Below are 13,263 nucleotides of genomic sequence, written 5' to 3'. Positions count from 1 at the left end.
AAGGCCCTTTGCTTATGGGCCCATGAGATTTAGGATCCTTTCTCTAACAACTCTGAAAATCTCACCTGTTAGATCAGAGTTCCTCAACTTTTCCAGGTTGGGGGCCTGGAAAGGGGGGAAGAAGGGGTGTTTTTGTGGGAGAAGCAGGAGAGCACCCGTTATTCACAGGTGGGGCTGCGAGCCCTTGCAACGCTCATGGGAGTGAGGCCCGGTTGCGAATAGGCCACGGACCACAGGTTGGGGACACCTGTGCTAAATGTTAAGTTTGCACCAGACAAGTAAAGGGAGACTGCCATACAGCCATTAGTAAACAGCCCAACCAACGAATCTCTTAAAACCGCCCCCACCCACACAGACTGGCAAGACACCGGAATATAAACTGACAGCAAACAACCCTCCTTACTAGCCCTGATGATGTTACCTAGTTTGGGTAATGAAATGTCTGCAAGAAAACAAGCAAGCTCAGAGAGCACCAAGGATTCTTCATTTGAATCCTGAGCTACAAATACTCTCTTCATTGGTAAAGGGAGACTGTGTATCTACATGGAGCAGGTTTTCCCAGCTACCAAAGCATTGTGTGGACAACTACCTGACTCCGTGGGGCTTTGTGCTCATTTCTTCCAAAACATCCAAAGATCTTATTGCTACCAGCTTGTTATGATGGCCCAGATTGTGGAAAGTCACAGAATTTTGATTTAAATGGGCCCTTTGAAAACAGGCCTGAGACCTTTATTTTGCAGTACCAATATGAAATGCCGCTGTAAGACCAGGTTCATGCATCACTAGTGTTTTGTTCAACCATGAGATAGATAGATAGATAGATAGATAGATAGATAGATAGATAGATAGATATAGAATAAATGACAGTTGTAATTCTTTATATTAAGCCACAAATCATAGTTTACAAACTATACTTCTGTATTCAGTCAACATGCTGAGACAAAACTGAGTAAACTACATTAATAACTCATATAATGTGTGAATCCAGAATAAATACTAGATTGTGTAAGTAATGATGGCTATGTTTGCCAGACACACTAGACTAAAAAGCTTGTTTCATAAAGCTTGTTTCATGAGTGTCAGCTGCCATTTTATTCCCTACCACATGTAGTTCTACAGCCAACTAATTGTGGCTTACCATTTTGTTCAGATCTAAAACAGTCACCAGTTTGGGTATCTGGAAGCCAGAACATTTACCCAATGTTTCCAGAAATCCCAAAGTAAGTCATAGTCATTTTAATGCTCTTGTCTTGTAAAAAAAATTATTCTCCCTAAAAGAATTATGTATTTAAAACCACTGCAGATTTTTAATGCCATTCTCTAAGAAGACACAGCAAATTATACAATTTAAAAAGGAGAGAAACAATAATAAGAATCAACAAGAAGACAGCACTGTTGGATCCCATTCTGCTTCTAGCAGATAAAAACTAATCATCCCCAAACCCAGGGAAGTCAGTGGAGAGGATTCATACTAATCTGCTCTTTAGCTTATAACATGCTTTTTAGAATAATATAGCTGGAAGTGAGAGGTCTCTGAGGCAGACACCTGAATATCTTCCTCCTAGAGGTTGTGTAGGTTAGCATAACGAATTTCTTCTCACTTTCTGCAACCCCAACAGCTCTACTAACATAACCTTAGAATAGAATAGAGCTGGACGGGACCTTGGAGGTCTTCTAGTCCAGCCCCCTGCTCAAGCGGGTACTCTGGTGGAATAAAAAGGAATAAAGTATCTGTCTCTCCAGTATGTTAGATTCTGCTAGTGTTTGGAGGAAGAAGAGAATAGGTTTTCCAGCTCAATAGCCAGAACTGGTTCTCTAACTACAGACCAAGGCAAAGCAATCTGCAGATTGAGCCCCATTCTTAAAATCAGTGGTTGAAAACCTCTGGCCTAGATGAATGACCAGCTAACCACAGGGAAGGTACATCTTGGTAAAAGAAATGGCAATGCTGCCAACTATAATCCACATGCATTTTTCTGTGCTAGTGGTCCCCTGCACCGCCGCAGTTATCCAGCATCATATTTTTTTACAATAGAATGATTTACAGTGCGGCAGCAGGAACCCAATGAAAGCCTCACTATCGAAGCTCTCCAGTTAGACATATGTATATATTGACATCAGGACTTCATTAAAGAAATCTATGATTTTTCAAAGAAATTTTGCTTGATCAATAGTCAGACAAATTTGCACATGCATACAATATTTAATGCAAATGCAGTTTCCTCTATAGGATGTGTCTGTGTGCCCTAGTTTCTTATATAAGAAAAAAAAATGGGATGAGTAAAATCTTTCTTACAAGAAGGTTTATCATTACCTTCCAGTGCAAATTTCATTGAAAAAATCTGGGTGATAAATTGGGAAATTTTTTTCATAGTTCTTTTTATATTGGCCATTCCTTCCTAAGGACCAATGAGGCAGTCCTTCCATGAGAAGTAAATGACTAATAACTATTAAACTGCATCAAATGTATTTGATAAAGATTTCTGCGTGACCTAAATCATTGCAATTGAAACCGTTTTTTTTTTCATTGCTAAATTCTTGCTGGCAAAGGATAGAACAAGCAGATCTCAAGACAATGGCCAATCTCTAATCTCCAATGGCCACCTTTGGCCTAAAAAACTTGGAAACTTTTCAGTCAGCAAATAGTCAGCCAATAGAAATGTTCAGCCAAACACATAAAGTACAACGGTGGGGAAAGTAGGATAGGGCTGGCTTTGTGCACAATGTTTCTCTGATGGATTAACCTTCACCTGAGAGGGCTGGGTCATGTTCCCTGGGACCAATGAGAGTCCTGGAAGGAAGAGGCAGAGTTCTAAATTTGTCTCCTATTTTGCATCTATTCTATACAAAATTGGACACTCTAGTAATTGGAACAGAAGATAAACTAAGCATAAGCTTATAGACATTCATTTCCTATTTGAAGTCCAGTTAGTGTTCCCAACACTGGCTGCAAATATTTCTGCAGGAGCACTCCCTCAAAGTTTTACTCAATATTAATCAAGAGAAATAAGAATTACAATCCAAATCTCTACATATACAGAGTGTCCACCACCCTCCCCCTTACACAAAACTAGTGCTGACAAGGGGAGAACAGTGTTGTTACTTAGTTCCCTTCCAGATAACTAACTACATATGCTTAAGAAAACCATAGCAAACCTGGTTTAAAAAAATATTTGCAATTAGATTTAAGTGTTCCCAAACCTCTGGAACTTCCCAGTGCTTAGAATGAAGTACTTATAGATGCACTTGAAGGACGAGACATGAGAAAAATATGAGCATCCCATCAGCCCTGGCCATATGACCCATGATGAGAGATAATGGAAGTGACAGTTCATCAACATCTGAAGGGCCATTCATTAGCCACCCCTGAAAAGTCTGTAAGATTAATTAACAGAAATAAAGCTGTCATTATGCTATGTATGTAAACATAACCCAGTCTCTAATTATGCATACTATGCCTAAAACCCATAAATTCTGAGCTTTAAAAATGTTTCAATAATTCCTTTGAAAATCAAATTTTATGATTCAGAAAGAGAAGTATTCAGAAGCTGCTTTGAGACTGAAATGAACGTACAAATATCTCAGTGGAGAGTCATTTCTCTAATTATAAGAAGATGAGTTAAAAATGTAACGGGAGCATTTTCTAAAAATGAGTTTATGCCATAAAAGGAAGTTGTTTTCTGCATTGTGCTCTGCCTCTGTATCAGCCTAATCTAAATCATTTCTTAGATCAGTTGTCAAAACAAAGGAATCTGAGTATTGTTAAACTAAGGACAAAGGTACCGATTGTGTATAGAGTTTCTGTGCCAGGCTGCTTGTTCCCTCTGACAAAGAGGTTAAACAAGCGCATATAGATTGGGAATGGACAATAAGCAGTGCCCAGCTTTGTTGTTAGAAATTGTAAATATCTCTTATATCTGACCCAATAGAGTTACATCTTAACTCTGAGATAAAACAGGGGAGACCTTTAGTTTGCTAAACTCAAAGAAACTTGATTTCAGAATTATACCCAACCCAATTTCATAGTAGCCATTTGGCTTCTGGCCTTGTTTCACATTAATCCTAGAGTAACAGGGGCTCTCCTAAGTCTCTTCTTGGGGACACCCTTGGCCTCCAAAGAGCAAATCACAGTCCCCCAGAGTGTTTTTGTATGGATAATGTGAGAGAGACCAATGGAAGTTATTGGGACACACAACTAAAAAAGGGCTGGACTGGCAGAGAAAGGTGTGTGTGTGTGTATATATATATATAAAATCATTAGAAATAATATTCAAGGAGGCTGGTGCCAGAGGTTAAAATTCAATTGAGGCCCAAAACAACCAAGCCCTGTTTGGAAAATATTAGCCTTAACAATCTAATGAAAGACTGGGAAGGGTTTAAGGTTAGAATTTTCACACTACTACAGTGAAATAATGCTGATGTGTAGAGAGGGGAAAGCATTAATTTCTACTTTGACATATTAATATGCTGTAACTATTGTTTGGCATGGCAATTTTTATGGGATAAATTTCATCCCTCAAACTTGTTTGCTTAAAGTCTTAATTATTTCATAAAATATTAAAATATTTGTGGGCTTGACTCCATTATTTCTGAGGAAATTATCCCCACTTAATTAGAAATTTCACCTAATGCCTAGGCTTTAACACATGAACATTTGGTTCCTTCACATTATCATTAGCAATAAGTTCTCAGAGGATTTTTTACTGTATGTCAGAATAACATTAAATTATGATTTGCCAAAGTCACCCAGGGAATTTCATGAATCTGAATCTCATTTAAATCCCAAACTACTACCCTAGTAGTGCGAAAAACTATGGTTAGTCTCACTAGGTAGTTTCAGGGGGGAGGACTGAGGCAGGTCTTGAGAATGTTATCTGGGATGAGTTCAACCCTGTGACCCCCGAGGACGTGGACAGGATGCTGGGGAGGTTGAACGCAACCACATGTTTATTGGACCCGTGGTTGGTGCTGTACCTGGATGAAACCTCCTGGCTGGTGCTGTACCTGGATGAAACCGTCTATCTAGATCCGTTCCAGTCCGGCTTCAGGCCTGGATACAGCACGGAAATGGCATTGGTCGCGTTGGTTGATGATTTCTGGAGGGCTCGGGACAGGGGTTGCTCCTCTGTTCTGGTCCTATTAGACCTCTCAGCGGCTTTTGATACTATCGACCATGGTATCATGCTGCACCGGTTGGAAGAGTTAGGGGTGGGGGCACTGTTTTACGGTGGCTCTTCTCCTATCTCTCTGACCGGTCGCAGTCCGTGTTGGCTGGGGGGCAGAGGTCGATCTCAAGGCACCTGGTTTGTGGGGTGCCACAAGGGTCGGTCCTCTCGCCTCTCCTGTTCAACATTTATGTGAAGCCGCTGGGTGAGATCATCCGTGGTTTTGGGGTGCAGTGCCATCTGTACGCTGATGACACTCAGCTGTATATCTCCACCCCAGACCATCCCAACGATGCCCTTGAAGTGATGTCCCAGTGTCTGGAGGCCGTGCGGGTCTGGATGGGGAGGAACAGGCTCCGACTCAACCCCTCCAAGACTGAGTGGCTGTGGCTGCCGGCATCCCGATATAGCCAGCTGGCGCCATCGCTGGATATTGGGGCTATTGGCCCCCATGGAGAGGGCGCGTAACTTGGGTGTCCTCCTGGATGCACGGCTGTCTTTAGAAGAGCATATGACGGCTGTGGCCAGGGGGGCTTTCTATCAGGTTCTCCTGATACGCCAGTTGCGCCCCTTTCTGGATCGGGACTCCTTATGCATGTTCACTCATGCCCTCGTCACTTCCCACCTGGACTACTGCAATGCTCTCTACATGGGGCTCCCGTTGAGGAGCACCCGGAGGCTCCAACTGGTGCAGAATGCAGCTGCGCGGGTACTTATGGGGGCGACATGGCACTCCCATGTAACACCTCTCTGCGTGAGCTGCATTGGCTTCCAGTGGTCTTCCGGGTGCGCTTCAAGGTACTGGTTCTCATCTTCAAAGTGCTCCATGGCTTAGGGCCCAGTTATTTACGAGACCACCTTCTGCCACCGATAACCTCCCACCGGCCAATATGCTCCCACAGAGAGGGTCTCCTCAGGGTGCCGTCGGTCAGGCAATGTCCACTGGCAACCCCCTGGGGAAGAGCCTTCTCTGTGGGGGCACCCGCCCTCTGGAATGAGCTACCCCCAGGGATAGACTGATCCCGGACCTCCGAACCTTTCGCTGGGCTCTGAAAACGTTCCTATTTCAGCAAGCCGGGCTGGCTTAAAAAATTTTATTGGTGAATTTTATGGGTAAGGGGTTTTAAATTGAGGAAAGCCATTAGGGATTTAATTTGTTTTAAATGTATTTTAATGTTTATATTGTATGTTTCTTAATCTTGGCTGTTCACCGCCCCGAGTCCTTCAGGAAAGGGGGCGGTATAAAAATTAAAAAAATAAAAATAAAAAAATAAAAATAAAATAAATGAGAAATATTGCTAGAGTTATTAGCTTTCCCTTATGTCTTGATCAACAGTTTTGTTTGTTGCTTTCTACTTAAAACCAATAGGAATTTTATAAAAACAAATCACTGTTCCATATTCCAAGTTCTTCTAGTACCACAGGACGTTACTGAATAAAAATACCAACACAGCAGAATGTTCCTTATTATTGAAATCTGGACGGAGCAAGGGATTCCACTTCCAATTCTGGCTGAGGATAGCTTCCTCTTTCTCAATCAGTTTTCATTCATTTCCAACATATCTGTTTTCGTTTAGCAAGTTATTCCCGAATCTCCTTATTTTAGGAGCTGGCAGTTGAAATAAAAAGAAGATTGGAAAGAACCATCCAGGATAACAGCAAGGGAAATGTTAGCATGCTGCTTGTATTTGCTCTTCAGCTTGGCTACTAGGAAAGCTAAAAACATCAAATGAGGCAAAGGCTTCTGCACGCCCATCCTTACCAAAAATCAAGACTAGTCACATTATGGTGACCAGCAGATCATTTTTCAAATGTTCTCTTTCCTGGCTGTAAGACTGTAAAATGAATACAGGAAGTAACTATCCATTTGTTGTCTTTTAATAACATCCTGATTCAGCTGCTTGAGGTGGCAGCTTCACTCGACCTAGTGATAGGGCCAGGGCTCTGTGGACACAGCAAAGTATGAAACTTTTAAGAGAAACGTTGTCTTTTAAACAGCCCAGTTGGGAACTAGAAAGAGATTCCTTTTTCTTGTTAATAAAAAACCTCCATAAAATATACTGAGAAAGGGAGCGAGAGAGAAAGCATATCTCACATTAGTTTGCAATTCATAGCTCATTTTGTTTTGAAATCATGTATGTCATAAAGACACCACTAGTTATCATCCCAAGATACAGAAAACATCTAAATTAGTTTGTGGCAGTTAATTTCCTAAAGAACGCTTGGCTTGGCTTGGCTTACAAGGATTCCTCTATATTTAAGATTCTTGGACATATGACAAATGTCCAAAGGAATAGATCACTTTGCTTTCCCAATAAGGAATGCCGAAGGCAGAACTACTGGTTACCCAATAATACTAGGCATGGAGTAATTTTGCTGAAAACAGAAAAAGATGCGAAACCTATACCTTTTCTCTCTTTCTACTAGCTTGCCCGACAAATTTGTTTCCTGCTTTTCTCACCGCCAGACTCCAAGCAGTAACAGGAAAAAGTAGCAGGTCTGTGCATACTTCAGTAATGATTCAGAAGCACTTTAGGTCTCCTCCATGCGTAGTATTTCTCAGCTATTCATTAAAACAGCCTAGCTTCCTGAGGGGAAAAAGATGCTGTTGCTGCTGCTTTAAAGAATCAGTCATTGAAGTGAATTATGACTATATTTAAAGTAGCTGCATGTTTTTCTCAGGGCTCATATGGAATTGTAAAAAAGATGGGCTGCTTTAAGGAATGGCAGAGAAATTCTGTGTTCATGGGAAATCCAGAGCAATGGCTTCTGGATCATTTTTAAAGTGTGCATAATTATAAAAAGGGGAGGGGTGCTTTGCATGAAAAATTATAAATCCTGGAAACATAAAGTACCCCTGGTACCAAGCCAGTCTTTCTTGCAAATACTTGTATTCTTGGTAAATTTAGGTTAATCTCAAGGTAGCTGTCTACGAAACATATGTTTTAATCAATTGTGTATTATAAAGATGTGCACTTCCCGTAAACATGATTGGTGCAATGAGATTGTAATGTCTGTACATCCCTAGTTCAGGCCATCACCAATTCTTTTTAATACTCATTGTATTCATACAGTTTGCTAAGCCCTTATTTGCTTTACTATAATTTGCTGAATAAATTTACTGGATTCCAACAACTTACTTTGCCATAAACTAAAGCATCCATTGTATAGGCCAGTGATGGTTAACCTTTTTGCTGTCGCGTGCCAAAAGCAGGAGTCGCGCACGCATGCCCACACCCATAATTCAATGCCCTGCCACACGGTTCCCCTGCTTTTGGCACGTGATGGCGCTGTGAGCCGTCCAGAGGCTTTCTTGGACAAATGGCAAAAATGGCCTTCCCTACCCCCCCTCCCTGGAGGCCCTCTGGAGGCTGGAAACAGACCATTTCCCGACTTCTGGTGGGCCCAGAAGGCTCAAAAATCAGCTGGCCAAGGTGCGCATGTGCACTGGAGCTGAGTTAGGGCAATGCTTACATGCCCACAGATATGGCTCTGCGTGCCACCTGTGGCACACATGCCATAGGTTCACCATCACGGGTATAGGCTAAATGAAATTCAAGCAAAGATCGTTATGTTTCTCTCTAACTTTATTGCTGATTAGCCAATAGACAAATATACAGCAAAAAACAGAACATTAATAAAACTAAGTTATAATAAAGAAACATTAAATAAAAATAATAAAATAAATAATGTGAATCATACTTCTGGGTCATCCCTACAATTCACTCTAATCAGACCCACAATATTATACTTAGCCTACTATATGAACCTTCAATTTTGAGACTAAAGTCCCCATTAGTAGAGAAACAGGATGTGCCAAGAGAAATGGGAAATGGGTGCTGTAGTCATCATGTCCCATTGAATCAGAGGATCTTAATCTTGGCCTCAATTATCTGGAACCTTGACTGCTATAAATGGAAATGATCTAAGAGTAGGCAGCTTGTGTCAAAAATAATTGGAACAAGTCCTGCATTTGTCAAGATAATTCTAGTGCACTGCTATCCGGCACTATTCACACTTTTAAAGTGGTGTGTGCAATTTTTCTCTTGGCCCAAGAGCCACCCTTATCCTTTGAACATCATGCAAGGGGCAACATTCCAAAATCAACAGGTCAGAGCTAGATTAACAATTGATTTGATTTAATTTAGATTTAGATTTAATTATATTAAATATAGTTAATACATTTAACTATATTAAATGTATTACATACAAAGGTGGAGAATTCATTTCATAATTCATCCCTTCTATCACTTTGTTACTTTCAAGTCCATGAGGAGTCAAAGCTGTGCACTTTTACCTTTACAGAATTCCAGACAACATGATCAAATACAAATAGCACTTTCCCCTTTAAAGCTTCAGAAAACTACCTGGCCATGTCATGATTTCCATATCTTCCCAACCCTAGCACCATCTAGATATTTTAAGACATTACCTGTTATCAGTTAATATATCAGGTGTATTCCCTGTTTTTGTTATTTTCTTTCCATGCTCATTAATACATCTCATACTCAATACTCACTCATACTATTAATATGCATGAGGATTGCATAGATTTTATATATGTTAATTCATTTTGGGGTATTCCAGATTCTTTCTATTGCATATCTTTCTAGACTAATATTTTTACCAAATATACAAAGGTGAAATTCCTATTTCACAGGACACAATATATTTCTCTGTCAATCTTATCTCAGGTTTCATGTCCTCCCTGCAGAGAGATAAAATTTGGATGTCCATGTATGTTTTGACAATCTGCAGGACATAATAAGTAAATAAAACCTATTCTTATTTCTGACACCTTGTTCTTTATCCCATGTTATTTCTATTCAGTATCAATGTTGTAAAACCATCTGGTAAAGTTTTTTTTCTCTGTGCAAACAGTCCAGAAATCTCCAGCCCAAATAATTTCCTAAGATATTTTATACTGCCTAGAGATTGATCTTAATACTGGTCTGTATAATTCAGCAAAATTATTTTCTTCTCTTTAGAGTCTTATACATTGCAGTTCATCACAAATATAGGTCATGCCTATCATGGAATGGCTGAAATGTTTTTATGATAGCTGGGGTGTCTTGATGAAGAAATAAATGTATATACAATAGGTATCGGTTCCTAATTGTTTCTCTATATCACTTACTGTAAATATAATTTATCTGTTGCATATGAAGCAGTAGTGGGTTTCAAATCCCATCGCTACCGGTTTGCTTATGGGCGCTCACGCGCACAGAAGAATCCAGACAGGTGGGCAGAGCCTCCCGCCACCACCGCCCAATCCGGGGGGAACAGGTAGCAACCCACCACTGATATGAAGGCATGACTAGAACATGGGTAACATGAAACATGGAAATCTTTCCTTTGTTTTTTTTAAATATATTTAGACATAGACCTGAACAAAGCTAGATAGCTATTAGATTTAGATTTCTACATGTTATCAGGAATGTTGCCTGTTGATAGACTATGTGATTCCACTTTCTTTGATTTCTGTGGGACTTCAAAATATACACCCAAGTGATGCCATTTTTTATACTTACTGTATTGTCCTCATGATCTCTCAAAGAGCTTCCAGGCTCTCACAAACCCACCTTCAGTGTGATTTCTGAAGTCTGTTCTTACTTGCTGTGGCTGGAGCCGAGCTGTTTTATATCCGTTTCCTGTATTGTTCCACTTCTGATCTGGACCTGATGCCACAAAACCTGCATTTCTAGTCCACACTTTGTCAGTCTATGTTTGCCTTTTGGGTTTGGTCCAATATTCTCTCAATTTCTCATAGCCACTCCTATTCCTGCCAGGAGTATATAGTCAGTTTGGAGATTCACTTTGAAGACAATTGAATTCCAAATCCACTGACTAATCATTTGAATTGCATCAAATGTTCCAAATTGGATTATTTGAACAACTATACATGCACAGAAAATTTCTCCCCCCAATTCAGAAGTCCCAATCTGTTGATATATCTGAATTGAAACTACAACTTACATTGAATCCTGGCTGATTTGCACACAACTCTGAGCCCTCTTCTGCAGTATATTGCAATTTTTCCATTCATTGTTTGTGGAGCTGCAATTCCCAACCCACTCAGCTATTTTTTTAATTCTCTGTTTTATTTCCACATCTCCACAATCCCATCTATACTGGGATGATAGGATGTCCCTATGTTTAGAGATGCCTACCTATTTCACCCTCTCTTCTCTTCAATGTATGATTCTGTACTCAGTTTTTTTTATGTCACTGCCTACACAACTTTGATTTTTCATATTTGAGCTGCAAACTTTCAAAACTAGAATTTACCACTCTTTCTGATAAGATCATAAGTAGGCATATATTTTTTTTTAAAAAAGTTGTTGTTGTTTTTCCGCTGGGATTCTGAAAGAATGAAATGCTCATCCATAGCTCATTATAAATCACAAGCACTGTGGTTAGCAGCTAACAAACCACAAGCAGAACTTGATTTGCATCATGGAAGATTTAACACTTTCACTTCCTCTGCATTTCCTTAACAGACTACCTCAAAAGAAGATCGAGAAATGCTCCTGGAGCAGATTGTGGGGAAGGAGTATCTGCATAGAAAAAGGGAGAAAACACTTCTCTCTTGGCACCAAAATGAAATTAACCTGCCATGCAAGCAGTCCATTTGATTACATGTCCCTTTTTTCCACATAAGAATTCTAGACGTCCTATTCCTACTTTTGTATTAGCAAAACTTCATATTCCTCAACTCAGGCTTGAAAGTTAAATGTGAAGCGCAGTTGATTTTAAAATGTGATGGTCTCCTATCTTAAAGCCTGGTGCTTGAAATTAATTTAATAAAAGAGGGTGTGTGCTAGGTTGGGAAATGCCTGTAGAAAAATAACTACCTGCCCAGAGAGGCTGCTGGAGAAGGGTTAGCAGAAAAGGGGCTGCTGCCAGCAGGGGCCACCAGCTGAATTGTGGTTGTGCTTAATATTTATTTATTTGTTTATAATATTCATATGAATGCCCAAGCGGAACAATACGATTCTAGCTGGAGTACAATCAACCACTAAAAATAGATATCAAAAACATAATAAACAACGATATTGATTTGTTTTTATTTGATATTGTTACTTATAAGTTGCTTGGAAATGGAGCAGCATATATTTAACCAATTAACTCAACTTCTCAGATGTTTAGAACCACAACAACTGCAAAAGGGAAAATCATTGCTGGTATTAAACCCCCCTCTCTTAAACTCCATGAATGAATCATTTTGAAACGCCCAGGTGCTTCTTGAGATTACACGTTTTTCTGCCTAAAATGACCTCCATTTTGAGAGGAGAGAAAACACAGGCTACCAATTAAAGGATGATGGCATCATCTGAATACTCCATAAAACTGCAGTGATGTGCTATAACTTCTGTATGTTAAAATATCCATTAAAAAGTCACCTTCACTGATCTCATCTGCATGATAACACCACCTCAGCAAGAACATGGCCTCTATGTATACTGATGTCAAATGGTAGGCTGTTAGCAGAACATCCACCGGATAGTGTGGATCCTGATTTAGTTCTTCAAATATTCTGTTGATCATTTCCTAGCATGCACTGCCAACTCGAGCTGTCCTTGACAGTCTGCTTTAATGATATGTTTGATGCTGGCCTGCTAAGCTACATTTCTTTGGCAGTATAATTTTGGCCAGGCTGTGTGTATCTATTACTCCAAGATGACCAAGAATCGCGGCTACAAATCATTTTTTCCTAGTAGGCTATATTTTTTTACTTTGAAAAGTAACCCAAACAATCAGGATCTGAGACATTCCCCGATTGGATTTCTAGGAAGAAACTATCATGATGATCTCCTTGAGACTCAGGCTTTTTAAAATATATACGTATGGTGGGAAAAGGCAGTGGAAAAAACTATCCCTTGTGCCAGCTTTCCCAAAGCCCGATGAATTGAACTAACTTCCCAGCCAGCATTGGAATTGTGGCAATTAATCTCCAACATGTTAGAAGGACCCTAACTTTGGAAAGACTGTTTTATGTATTTTCTATGTAATTCTTTTGCTCTGTACTGGAACACTTGATTTTATGTTTTGGTGCTGTTTATTGTCTTTTTGTTGTTTTCAAACTTTTAATTTCCAC

At 39.9% G+C, this 13,263-nt stretch overlaps 1 protein-coding gene across 2 annotated transcripts in view; it reads right to left on the bottom strand.

The window, feature by feature from the left end:
• The window catches only part of DAAM2 (dishevelled associated activator of morphogenesis 2), a 210,778-nt gene that overhangs the window by 177,434 nt on the left and 20,081 nt on the right, over nucleotides 1–13,263 (bottom strand). The gene's annotated exons all lie outside the window — the stretch shown is intronic.

The sequence above is a fragment of the Pantherophis guttatus genome, chromosome 1, assembly GCF_059756535.1.
Source record: "Pantherophis guttatus breed Tessera chromosome 1, ASM5975653v1, whole genome shotgun sequence".
NCBI lineage: Eukaryota > Metazoa > Chordata > Lepidosauria > Squamata > Colubridae > Pantherophis > Pantherophis guttatus.
The sequence above is the reverse complement of the archived record's forward strand: the minus strand, read 5'-3'. Positions and strand labels throughout refer to the sequence as shown.